The following is a 12,589-nucleotide window of genomic DNA, read 5'->3' as shown; positions in this document are numbered from 1 at the left end:
TGGCCTCTAACTCACAGAGATCCACCTGCCTCTGCCTCCCAGTGCTGGGATTAAAGGCGTGCGCCACCACCGCCCGGCTGTTCTTATACTTTCTAATCCCTTCCTCTCCCTTCCTCTCTTGCAGAATCTCTCGGGTGGTTCCTGTGGGGTGGAGACTCTACACTTCTCCATGCCAGGGGCTCTAAAGCCTTTGAGGGGGTTAAGGGTAGTTTGAAAACCTGCAGGCACTTTTTAAAGAACCTCAGATGTGCCATGGCCCCTTTCCCTAGAAAGGAGGGCACATGTACAAGAATGATTTCAGTTAATTCCTGGGCCTGCAGATTTAAAATTCTGGATTAGAGACTCTGTGATAGAACACTTAGTATGTTCAATGCTGTGGGTTCAATCCCAGGCACTTCAAAAAGGAACAAATAAATAAATGCATAGTGTCAGTCTTGAAGAAAATCCGATATTTCAATAGGAAAAAAAAGCAAGCCTAGACAATCCCCCTGAGGAATTCTAAGTTTTCCTTTCTGAATTATGACCATGAGGACATTTCAAATCTTCTCCGTGGCTATCAGTAATAAGTAATGTTTAGGTCAACCCACAGGCCAGGAGTCACCATCACCTGACCCTCAGAATTGCCATTAGCCCCACTTTTCAGATGAGAAAACTGAGGCCCTGGCAGAGACGAAATGACTCAGTCAAGGTTGCACAGCCAAGGGAAGGCAGAGCGAGGGTTATTTTGAGGCCGCTGGTTCTGTGTTTCGCCGTGCAGCGCACTGGCCTTCCTTCTCCTTATGTGGACGCCACACACTAGCCTTTTCTCCCCCCTCCCCCCCGAACATGGAGGTCAGCCCCCACCCGCTGCGGTACCAGAATCAGCTCTGCTGGCCCAAGCGCAGACTGGGCCCATCTTCCCCCACGCCTCACTCAGCCCTGTAATGTGGATAGCTTGATCAGGCTGGGAGTGTTTACACTGAGACAGTCAGCCAACCGCTGTAATACAAAACAAAAACATTTGTTTCCCAGAGAGCAATTTTCTGGACTTTTTTTTTTTTTTTAACCAGCGTGCCCCAGGGCCATTCCGTGGAAGCAGAAGTCACCTCCCTGCTAGTAAGGAAGACACGAGTCTACTGCCAGGAACTCACTGAGTGACCTTTCAGGGAGTGGGTGGCCTCCTTCTCTAACCCCACTGGGGTACCCCTCCTCTCACCCGGATCTAGACCACGCACTGCAGGGTGACTCTGGCAGCCCAGCTCACATGGTGGCGGCCAGCCCTCAGCTACATGGAAGTCCTGCAGCCTGCTCTGTGCCCCCGACACTGGACCCTTGGCTATTGCTACGGACTGCCCAGCTCTAATTTAACCCAGCCCCTCTCTCCCTCCCATCTTCCTCTCCGGCGCCCTCTGGATCCACCTGGCAAATGGCTTAGGGGAGCCGGAGGAAGGGGCAGTGTGACAATACACAGCGGACTTTGTGCCTCCGTCCCTCCAGCAAGGACTCCCGTGGGCCAGGCCTAGAATGCAGCCTGCCCTGGGGTCTTCCTACTGCACTAGGAAGAAATAAGATCAGAATGATTATTGCCATAATAATAAAATAAAATAAGTATTTTCTTCACAGTAAGCATGATATAAAATGCTTTTAACCTATTATCTTCCCAACTCCCACAAGCTCTCTGGAAGATATGCATTATATTAAGAGAGAAACTGAGGTACAGAAAGGTTAAGTAACATGCCTGAAGTCACACAGCCAATAAATGTTAGGGCTGAGATGAAAGGCAACTGAGCCTTACCCTACAGTTCTTTCTATAAGTCTGTTCTGGGGGCTGGAGAGATGGCTCAGTGGTTAAGAGCATGGGCCTGAGTTCAAGTCCCAGCACCCACATGGCAGCTCACAACCGTCTGTAACTCCAGTTCCAGGGGATCTGACACCCTCACACAGACATACATGTAGGCAAAACACTAATGCACATAAAATAAAAATAAATAAGTTTTTTTTTTTTAATATCTCTTCTTCTACTCCCAGGTTCATGCCCTGGAGCCTACATAATGTCAGGAGATATTGCTCCAGATGCAGAAGGTGTGGGAAGGGTACCTCCCTGGGGATGCTCCAGATGCAGAAGGTGTGGGAAGGGACCTCCCTAGGGATGCTCCAGATGCAGGAAGTGTGGGAAGGGTACCTCCCTGGGGATGCTCCAGATGCAGAAGGTATGGGAAGGGAACCTTCTTGGGGCTGTCTACAAGCCAAGAAGAAAGACCACTTGCATGCCTATGGGAAGGCTGGAGCCTAGCAGAGTGCTGAGTCTCCAGTCCTGGACAGTGAGTATCCACTGGAAACCCTGTGTTGAACACCTGCTGTATACATAGCCTTGTCTTTGGCATGGAGGCAGTGAGAAAATGGCCAAGACGTGGTCTCAGTCCTCAAATAGCTCACTGTCCGGTGCTGTGGTTTCAGAAACAGCTGTTGCCTCAGGCAGGCTGTGACAGAGGCGTGACAAGGACAAGTCCCGTCCATCCCAACGGGAAGTTGTGGAAATCATCAGAGAGGTGGCGGCTTCAATGATGAACAAGCACTTGATGGGCAGAAAGTCAGGATAGGAGAAACAAGGAGAAAGTCAGGATATGAGAACAAGGAGGAAGTCGGACCAGTGATACCTAAGCCAAGGGGGCAGGACAGATGGTGTCCCATTCTTCAATAGGCACTAGGGAGCCATCAACAGTCCTTGAGCAGGGGAATGACAAAACGGAACAGAAGAGTGGGGGGTGGGAGACAGACATCAGTGTTTGGAGTTCCAGTGGCTCAGAGAGAAGATGAAACTGGCCCCAGTCAGAAACCACAGAGCAAGCAAAGAAAGGATAGTTCTGGGAGAGAGTGAGGAGGCACAGAGGACTGTCTTGGAAGAAGGACAGAGCTGGAGAGAAAGCGAAGGCCACGTTGCCATGGGAATCAAGAGACCCCCCCAGACACAGCTACTCACGTCAGCCCAGTTCCTCCCTCTGGTGATGATGTATGTGGAGCTGAAGCTATGGGTGGGTGTGAGCAGCCAGTGTGGGTGCTGAGAACTGAACTGAGGTCCTCTGCAAAAGCAGTATGCACTTTTAACTGCTGGGCCATTTCTCCAGCCTTGATAGTGATATTTTGAGACAGGGTCTCGCCCTGTAGCCCCAGCTGGACTAGAACCCACTATATAGCTCAAGCTGGCCTTAAACTCATTGGAATCCTCCTGCCTCGAGACTTCTCTTGCGTTGAGATTCCTTCCAGACATGAGTCTCTATGCTTGGTTTGGATGGGTTGAGTTTCCGATGCCCGCGTGAGGTCGAAACTGGAGATGTGCACTTGAGAACTCCATGGGGAAGAGAGAGCTGAAGGTGGGTGAGGGCGGAAGGAAGTGGAACTAAGGCTGAGTGTGAAGCAGAAGGGCCTCTCACTGGTTGAACGCTAACCTACAGGCACCATCCATGTATCCAAGTACCCACTCGCCTCCCCCCAGTCATCACACTGTGAAGACACCCAGAAAATGTGTGTGGGTGGCCAGCCATCTGCCTGGCAAGGCCCCATTTACTGCCAAACCAGAGTAAAGAAGACCCTAGCAATTCCTTCCCTGCTTTGGGGCCACCCCTCGTGACTCTGAGAAGAACTGAGTGGGGAGCCAAACCTTCCCTACAATGCCATAGCCCAACTGGAGATTAAAGAACAAAATAAATGTTTGTGGGTTTTTTTTTGTTTTGTTTTGGCTTTTTTTGGTTTTTCGAGACAGGGTTTCTCTGTGTAGCTTTGCGCCTTTCCTGGAACTCACTCTGTAGCCCAGGCCGGCCTCGAACTCACAGAGATCCGCCTGGCTCTGCCTCCCAAGTGCTGGGATTAAAGGCGTGCGCCGCCGCCGCCGCCGCCGCCGCCGCCGCCGCCGCCGCCGCCGCCGCCGCCGCCGCCACCACCGCCACCACCACCGCCACCACCACCCGGCCAATGTTTGTGTTTTAAAGTCCTGAAACCTGAGGGCCTTTACTTATAGCCACAGATAACTGTCAGAGCCCGGAATCTCATTTCTCATTCAAGAAACCGCTCCACTGCACAGAGAAGAGAAAGCCTACCCACCGTAGACCTTTGCCTGACTTCATCCTGCTCTTCCCACTCCAGCAGCTCTACCATACTGTTGTTGAGTTCCCAGCTCCCCACTCCACCTCACTACTTAGACCCACCTCAGGGTACCTGGATGGCCCCCACTAATATCAGGCATCTATCTCCACCCCCAGGAGCCAAGAGGGCTAGTCAGGAGGCACGGGTCAGGGATTCTGGGCACCAAAGACTTCAAGGTCTTTGTGCTCCCAGAAGCATACTTGATTTTCATTCAAGATGCTATGTGAGGAAGAGATGTCAGATTTAAGAGGCGGAGTGATGACAACCCAGAGGACCAGGAATGGGAGGGTAGGTGGAGGCATCACAGTCGATGGAGATAAAAGTGCTGAGCCTCAAATTTCCTCTGACTCGGAGAATGCACTCAGCAGGAGCTATGGGGAGCCTCGCAGGGTTATATAGCCAAAGCATTACTGGGGTGCTGGGATGTGGGGGTGGCTGTGTAGGCATTCAGTACAAGGGAAGATGTCAAAGAAAACTGTGTTCTGGAATCCCTGGTCTTTGGGTGGGTGTGGCAATAGTATATGTGTCTGTGTATGGAGTTTGGCTGCAATGGAAGGGCATGCTTGCCTTTAGACAGACCCAAGTAACAGTGTGTGTGTGTGTGTGTGTGTGTGTGTGTGTGTGTGTGTGTGTGTGTGTGTGTGTGATTATTTGTGAGTTGAGAATGTGTCTTCACTATCAACAAGAGAGGGTAGAGAGTCTAAGCCACAGGGACCTCAGCGTTCTTGGGAGCAGACACCATGTCCCCACCCCACACATCTCAGAAGGCCTGAACAGAGGCCTCTTTGGAACAAGCCTGGAGAGGAACCAGAGGAGTCCTAAGCTGTAGCCTTCCATCATAGCTCAAAGGCGCCCCCTCCTGGAATCTTTAGGGTCTCCCGAGCCCTCTGAAGACTAGTTCAGAGTTAGGACTAGCACGGCCAGGGTGAGAGGGAGGCTGCCATCAAACAGCTAACATGTGGATTGGCTGGTCGATCAGTTAAGCAGCTGATAGACTGAGGATGAAGCTGCCACCTCCAAGATCTTTATCCCCAGCAACCCTGAGCCCAAGGGGGGGGGGGGCACAGAGTGCATGTTCAAGGAATAGCTGACGGATGAGCAGAAGAGCCAGTGAGATACAGGGTGATTAAGTAGCTGAATACCTGGCCAAGAGTCCAGGCTTGTGCATGGCTGTTCAGTTAATGACCAAAGAGCCAAGTAAGTGACCAAGAGGTCGGGAAACTGAGTGGCTGTGGCACAAAGTGACTGAGATGGCCTGGAAAGGTGTGTGACAAGGAGGTGCACAGAACTCAGGAAATACTGGGGTCTGAGCTGCAGAGAGAGTGGCCATCAACACAGATCCGGATGGCTGACCTCTGTCCTAGGGGACAATGATGGGTTCTGGGTTCAGGTTGCATGATGCACATACTTGAGAGCCAACCCTCAAGCTCAGGAGTAATAACATAGACCTTCGGAAGGACGCTCCCTTTTCTACAGGGTCTTCAGGGGGTCACATTTACTCTCCAGGACCCCTTGATGTCTTATGGAGATGCTGAGCTCTATGGAAGAATCACCTTCGCCCTGTGAACAGCTGTTTTCTCTTCCTAAAGCACCTGCCTTGAAAATGCCACCTTGCAGCCTCCTTGATGGTGTTGCGACTCCCCCTGGAGAGTTGGTCCCCGTGCTCTGAGTCCAGTGAACAGGACCCATTCTGGGCAACAGGCTCAGACCCAGAGCCAGAAGCTGGAACCCCGAGGACGCATCCTCTTCTTTAGGCCAACAGCAAGATCTGCATCAGCATCGTCTACATCAGAATGCTAGAGCCCCACTTCCTGGGTTCCAATTCCAGCTCTGTGACCTTGACCGAATTGCCCCAAAGCCTCAGTTTCCCCATCCACAACCTAAGATGATAGTAATGGTCTCAACCTCGTGGAGTAAGAGCAAAACTCAGCAGATGCCAGGAGCTCAAAGACCTGTGTATATTCTAGACGTGTGGGCAGTCACTGGAGACTCGGGTTTCCTAATCTGCAGCTTGGAAAGGGATACATGGCCCTATCTTCCACCTCACAAGCCTCCTTCCTGTCCCCTCACAGACTAGACAATGACTACCACCTGGTGGTTGTGAGACTGGGTGAAGTAAAAAGATCACCACATGCCAGGTGGTGCTGCAGCCCTCCCTCACCCACTTCCCACCCAGAGGTACCTAGAGTGATGGTCTACACTCGTTTCTCCATATAGGGAAAAAGACGGCCAGGCAGGACCAAGTGCCTAGCCACAGCGCCTCATACACCTTGGCTGCAGACAGCTCCTCACATAGAACAAAGGATCATGGGCCAACAGTGACATTTGTCCCCATGCTCTCCCCTGCCTCTTCTACCTATTTATGGTGATCATCCCTTGCAACAAAAACACTCCACTGTCTAAATAATAAGGTAATTTGTTACAGCTAATTACCTGAGGATTTCCTTCATCTCAGGGAAAAAGATCCACCCAGATCCCTGCCCCATCTTGCTCTCATGTTCCCAAAGACCCCCCTAATGTATTCTGGATCACAGATTCCTGGGGAGCCAAGAATGGTCCGCGCTGGGCAGAACTGCTCAAATCCATCCCGGCAACGTGAAGCGGTGATTTATTGTGACGTGGAGTGTGGGACATTTCCCCAGCTTTTGTGATTGTGGTAATGAAGCTGTAAACCAAATAGCATGAAATGAGGCAAGGCCTTACAATTTAATCAGCTCGTAAACAGATCTACTGCATCAAGCAAATGACATTATTATCCATCCGAAGTAAATCATGCTAATCTCGGGAGATAAAATCAACATCGTTAATGGTCACATGTCATATTCATCAACACTAAACCATCCCCTTTGACAGATTAATCCTAACTACAGCTCCCAGGATGTATGGTAATAGGGCTTGTAGCATGCATTTCACTCTGCGCCAGGCTAACCAGCACTCTTAGACTGCTATTACAAATAATTTTTTTATTGATTTACATATTTTAAAATGCATTTAAGGTGAGGCACCATTAAAAACCCTGTCACCCGCCCATATTTCTTCCCTACATTCCGAGACTTTATTAATAGGAGCGGGAAGACAAACATAGTAAGCCTTATAAATACTTTGTATAGCGCACTGTTATGGGTAATTAAGATGGGTACTGGGGTTTGGGGGAGGCACAGGGACAGGTGGGAAGCAGGAGGGAGCAGAGGAAGTAGGGACCCTTTTGTGGTTTGGGTATTGAGGGGAGCACCCTCCTTCTGTTTCCCGCCTTCCCTAGAGATGCCAGGAAGGAAGGGAATAAATGTGCCCCCAAATCTGGCCCCAGGGTCTTCGCTCTCCCCATTTCTCTCACACCCTGCCTCCACCATGTCACCCCAGCCCATGGAATGTGCGTCTAAGACTTCAATCTGTACAGCGTGGCTTCTGACTTCAGATGCCAAATGTATTTATTTATCATGAGGCTGACCCAGGATGAATGCTCCCTGGAAAGTGTCCACTATTCAAAATGTCACTTCCCCTCAACAGGCCGTGCATTATATTGACAGGCATACTTTCAGAGGCCTCTGAGTGACCAGGATGGATGGAGGGCTGCCATGCAGGCATGGCGCCTGTGCAGAGGCAGTAAGAAAGTGTGGGAGGGATGGATATCGGTGCTCAGATGATGGGTCCCCTCCACAAGGGACACAGAAGCAGCAGGAGCCAGGATGGCTGCAAGAAATTTACTCTGGAGACTCTCAGGACTGTAGGGCTTGCTGGGAAATAGAGACACCTACTACAAGATCCCTGTCACCCTTTTTTTTGGTTTTTCGAGACAGGGTTTCTCTGTGTAGCTTTGGTGCCTTTCCTGGAAACTCACTCTGTAGCCCAGGCTGGCCTCGAACTCACGGAGATCCGCCTGCCTCTGCCTCCCGAGTGCTGGGGTTAAAGGTGTGTGCCATCACTGCCGGGCTCCTGTCACCTTTCTAATGGGCACATTGGCAGGGCTTCCTGTCCACTTGTGGAGCCAAGAGGAGAAAGAGGGTAGAAAAGAGGGGTGTCTCCTGAACCACGGGAGAGAAGTAGGGGGTCTTGGGGCTGCCACCAGCGGTCAGACATGTTGCAGTGCACAGTGGTACCCCTTGGAAGTATGCAAGACAGTGACCCTGGGGGTCCCTGTTTCTTCATGACCCATGGCCACACCAACCGGAATAGAAATCCAGGAAATAGGGCTATGGAAAGAGTACAGCCCTCTTTCCGCGGGGAAGAGTCGGTGTGTTTAGCAGGGGCAGCAGGAGCCTGAAACACTCCCATGCCCCGGTCTATGCTTTATAAACCTGCATCTATTGATTAGACCAACTAATGAAATGAGGCAGAGAGTAAATTAGCTCAGGGTTCAGGGAGCATCCAGTCAAGGGGCTGCAACCCGCCCCCCCCCCCCCCGGGCTCTAAGAACCTCTAAAGATTTTGTGCCCTGGGGAACCCTTCCCGAGATCTCTGGATTGTTATTCCCCTTTTGGGGTACCTGGGGTCTCAAGACAACTGTCTCCCGCAGTTGCTCTGAGTGAATAGGTGTAGCTAATCTTTAAACTTTACTACTGTCAGAATTTGCTGGTGGCCTGTTAAAACACAGACTGCTGGACCCTCACCCCAACAGTTTCTTTTTTCTTCTACTCTTTTTCAGGAGCAGGGGAGGGGATGGGGGGAAGGGCGGCAGGAAGGACAGGACACACACCTGTGTAAAGCCAGAGAGCTGGTATTTCTAGCAAGTTCTCGCACGGTCTTAATGCCGCTGGTTCCAGAATCATGCTTTGAGAAGAGCGCCCGAAATACCCAGGCAGGAGCAAAGGGAACAGGGTGAGCATAGGTGAGCACCACTGGGACCCTAGCACGGGCTAGAAACCCGGTTGGGTCACGACAGGAAACTGAGACCTATACAGAATGAGGTCAGCAATGGCTGCCTATCTCTGTGCCCTTTCCTCTTCTAAACTTAGGGGACCCTGCAAGTAAGGATGAGCCAAGTAGAGCTGATAAGGAAGGTCGAGTCTTAGCAGCATGTGTTGGGAAGCCAGAAAAGGCTGGATTCTTCTAGCACCAGCCACACCTCTGGTTAACCTGCCCTGTGACCCTCTGTTTCACCAGGACCTACAGTACCCAGCTTCGGCATCTACCACAGAACAACCCCATTTGTGGGAGGACAGGGGCTGCAGAGAGACAAAGAGAAGGCAATAGCCAGAATCCTTACAAATGACTAAATGTAAACTGAGCACGGTAGTGGCCCACGCCTTTAATCCCAGAACTCAGGAGGCAGAGGCAGACAGATCTCTGTGAGTTCAAAGCCAGCCTGATCTACATAGTGAGTTCCAAGACAGCTAGAGTCACAAAATGAGACACTGTCTCAAAAAAAAAAAAAAAATCAAAACAAAATAGACTAAATGTTTCTAGCATATCTAAGTAGGAAACAAGAAAATACTTTAAATGTGTTGTTGTTTGTTTGTTTGTGAATTACACCAGCCTCAGATTCCGCTGTAGTAACTTACTGGGTGAGCATCCATGCTCTGTGAGATTCAGATGCTAATGTCAAGATGATTCATTTGTTGGTTCATTCATGTGCCAGAACAGACAGACAACTGTCTCCTTAAGAAAACTTAGTTTGGGGTGGAGAAGATGACCAGTATGAAGTCCTGAGCTCTAATCCCCAGAATTCCAGAAAGCCATATGAGGTAGCATTGGCACCTCTAATCCCACTCCCCAACAGGGATGGGGGGGGGGGGACACGGGGTGGACACAGGAGGATCTCTAGAAGCATTCAGGCCAGCTTGCCTGGTGTGCAGAGCAAAGAAAAAAGAAAATGGAGGGGTGGGGGAGACACCTTTTCCCAAAGTGGAAAGCAGGGGCTAACATATGAGATTGTCCTCTGACCTCCACACATGCACAAACTCTCCTCTCCCTCTCCCTCTCCCTCTCCCTCTCCCTCTCCCTCTCCCTCTCCCTCTCTCTCTCTCTCTCTCACACACACACACACCCATATACGCATATCAGGCACCCACAAAAATAAAGGGAAATTTGGTTTGTACATTAGCTTATTGGATTTACCAGTCCTTGATGCTTGTCTGTCTAGATATGTATTTATTTATCCCCCTGCCTCTGTCTCCCATGTACTAGAATTACAGGCCAGTGCCACCATACCCAGCTAATTTCAAACATCTTAATCTTTTAAAATTTTTGTTTGTTTTTTAGTTTTGTTTGACATGGGTTCTGGCTACATACCCCAAGCTATCTTGGAACTGACTATGTAGCCCAGGATAGCCTTGAATCTCCAATCCTTCCTCAGCCTCCCAAGTGCTAGTATTGTAGGCATGCATTGCCCCACCTGTCCTAATGCTCCTTTCTTTAACTTTCTGTTTCTATTTTGCAAAGATTTGTTATTTTTGTTTGTTTTCAGAAATTATAAAAAGGGATCAGAGCATTAAAAGGTAGTAGTGAAAGATGCTTTTCTAACACACTTTCTTCTATTTGAAGGTCCGCTTCCAGGCTGGAGAGATGATTCAGCAGTTAAGAGCACTGGTTGCTCTCCAGAGAACCTAGGTTCAGTTCCCAGCACCCACATGGCAGCTCATAACCGTCTATAACTGTAGTCCCATGGGATCTGATATTCAATGCCCTCTTCTGGTGTGCAGACATACATACAGACAAAATACCCATATACATAAAACACATAAATAAATAAATCTTTTTTAAAAAAGCCTGCTTCTGTCCTGCCCTGTGAGGAGGGTTCACAGGTGACAGGAGAAGCTATTTGAGAAACCAGTGACCTATTATCTCAAAACCAGTGCCGAAATCCACTCCAACTGCCCGTCCTCCCTCGCACAGAGGTATGAGGACTGCTCGACAGCTCATCACGGCTCATCTCCCCAGTTCTAGCCAGTCCCCACCATGCCTGAGAAGTGGGTCTGCTCCTGACCACTGCTGCTTCTGGGATCAGTTTAGGACAAATGGGATATGCCTTCCAAACCAGAAGAAAAGGACCCGAGGTCCTCCGGGAACTTGGAGCAGTGTCTCCAGAATGCAGTGGGTTAGATGTCAACCCATCACCTTATGTGAGGAATGGCTGTGATAAAAGAAAGACCAAGAACAGCAGGTGACCGAGTTTGAACAAAGGGGCAGAGGATCGATGCTCCAAAGCCATGGCCTGCTTTGTGGGCCCTTTAACGACAACATTATATAGTATATGCAAATCGGAGCACCAACTTAAGATTGCTTTTCATGTCAAGAGGCTGCTTTGAGCCTATAAGTTATATTTTTCAGATCTTGGACAGTAACATTTTTCTTTTTAGCACGAAGTTGCTCATGGTTCATCTGAGACTCTTTTAAATTGCGGCTTTCAGAGAAATAACAATGTAAAATGACATGATGATATATGGCCCCATCCGGCAGACCCAGGCTGCAACAGCCACAAACGCCACCAGACCTCTGGGAATGAAGCGGTCTCTGGAGCGCCATTGTGCGATTGTCCTAACCGGATCATTTTTAATTAGTTGCAATTAATTTCAAGTGACAGCGTCCTGCAATATCAAGTCAGAGCTGCTCTGGTGCGTGGGTGGGGTTATTGGGAACAGACGGCGGGTGAGAGAAGCCAGAAGGAGGTCGTGTCACTAAGCTCTTACCTACAAGACCTTCCGTGTGGGGGGTAGAGGTCTATCATCTCCTGAGCCGGAGGGGAGAGCTGATTCCTAATGAAGCAATTGTTCTGGTACTTTCTGGGCTGTGCCTGGGCCTTGCTAGGTGGATACTTATTATGCACTGCATGGCAGCCAACTGTGGAAAATGATCTCACTTTGGTCACACAATTAGTTTTCCTTCATTTGGCAGAAGCAGCTGCAGAGATGAGGAGGTGGGCAGGCAGTTGATTTGGGAGGTGACCCCAGGGAGTGCGGAAGTGAGCAGGAAATGGGAAGGAGCCATGTTGGTACTGATGTGACAAGGCGCAGAGAGATTGAGGAACTCGCCTTCTGTTACCTAGGTACTCAGTGGTGGAGCTCGGATAAGGACCTGGGTGACTTCAGTTCAGAGAAATCCCAATGACAAGGACACTGGCCCTAAAAAGCTGGACACCTGCATTTCCGCTGAGCTTTATGCATACTTCCCTCAAACTGAAAACACACACACACACACACACACACACACACACACACACACACACACACACACCACACACACACACACACACACACACACACACACACGCATGCATATATGTACACACTAAAGCACAACTAAAATCACAGCAAGTCAGGGGTGGGTGAGCCATCCCCAAAGTTGTGAGCATGGGAGAGCAGCCCTAATTTCTCATCTGTGGCATGATAGACAGTAGGAGGTTGGGGGGGGTGTGGGGAGATGCCCCCACCGACCCATCAATGCCTGGGGCAGGTGGGAGAAATAGCCCTGTGATCATAAGAGTGGGAGAACCGTCCCTGCCCCCCACCAGCTGCAACACTCAGGAGAGCAGGCC

The sequence above is a fragment of the Peromyscus californicus genome, unplaced genomic scaffold (assembly GCF_007827085.1).
Source record: "Peromyscus californicus insignis strain IS unplaced genomic scaffold, ASM782708v3 Scaffold_12__1_contigs__length_115047231, whole genome shotgun sequence".
Lineage (NCBI taxonomy): Eukaryota > Metazoa > Chordata > Mammalia > Rodentia > Cricetidae > Peromyscus > Peromyscus californicus.
The sequence above is the reverse complement of the archived record's forward strand: the minus strand, read 5'-3'. Positions refer to the sequence as shown.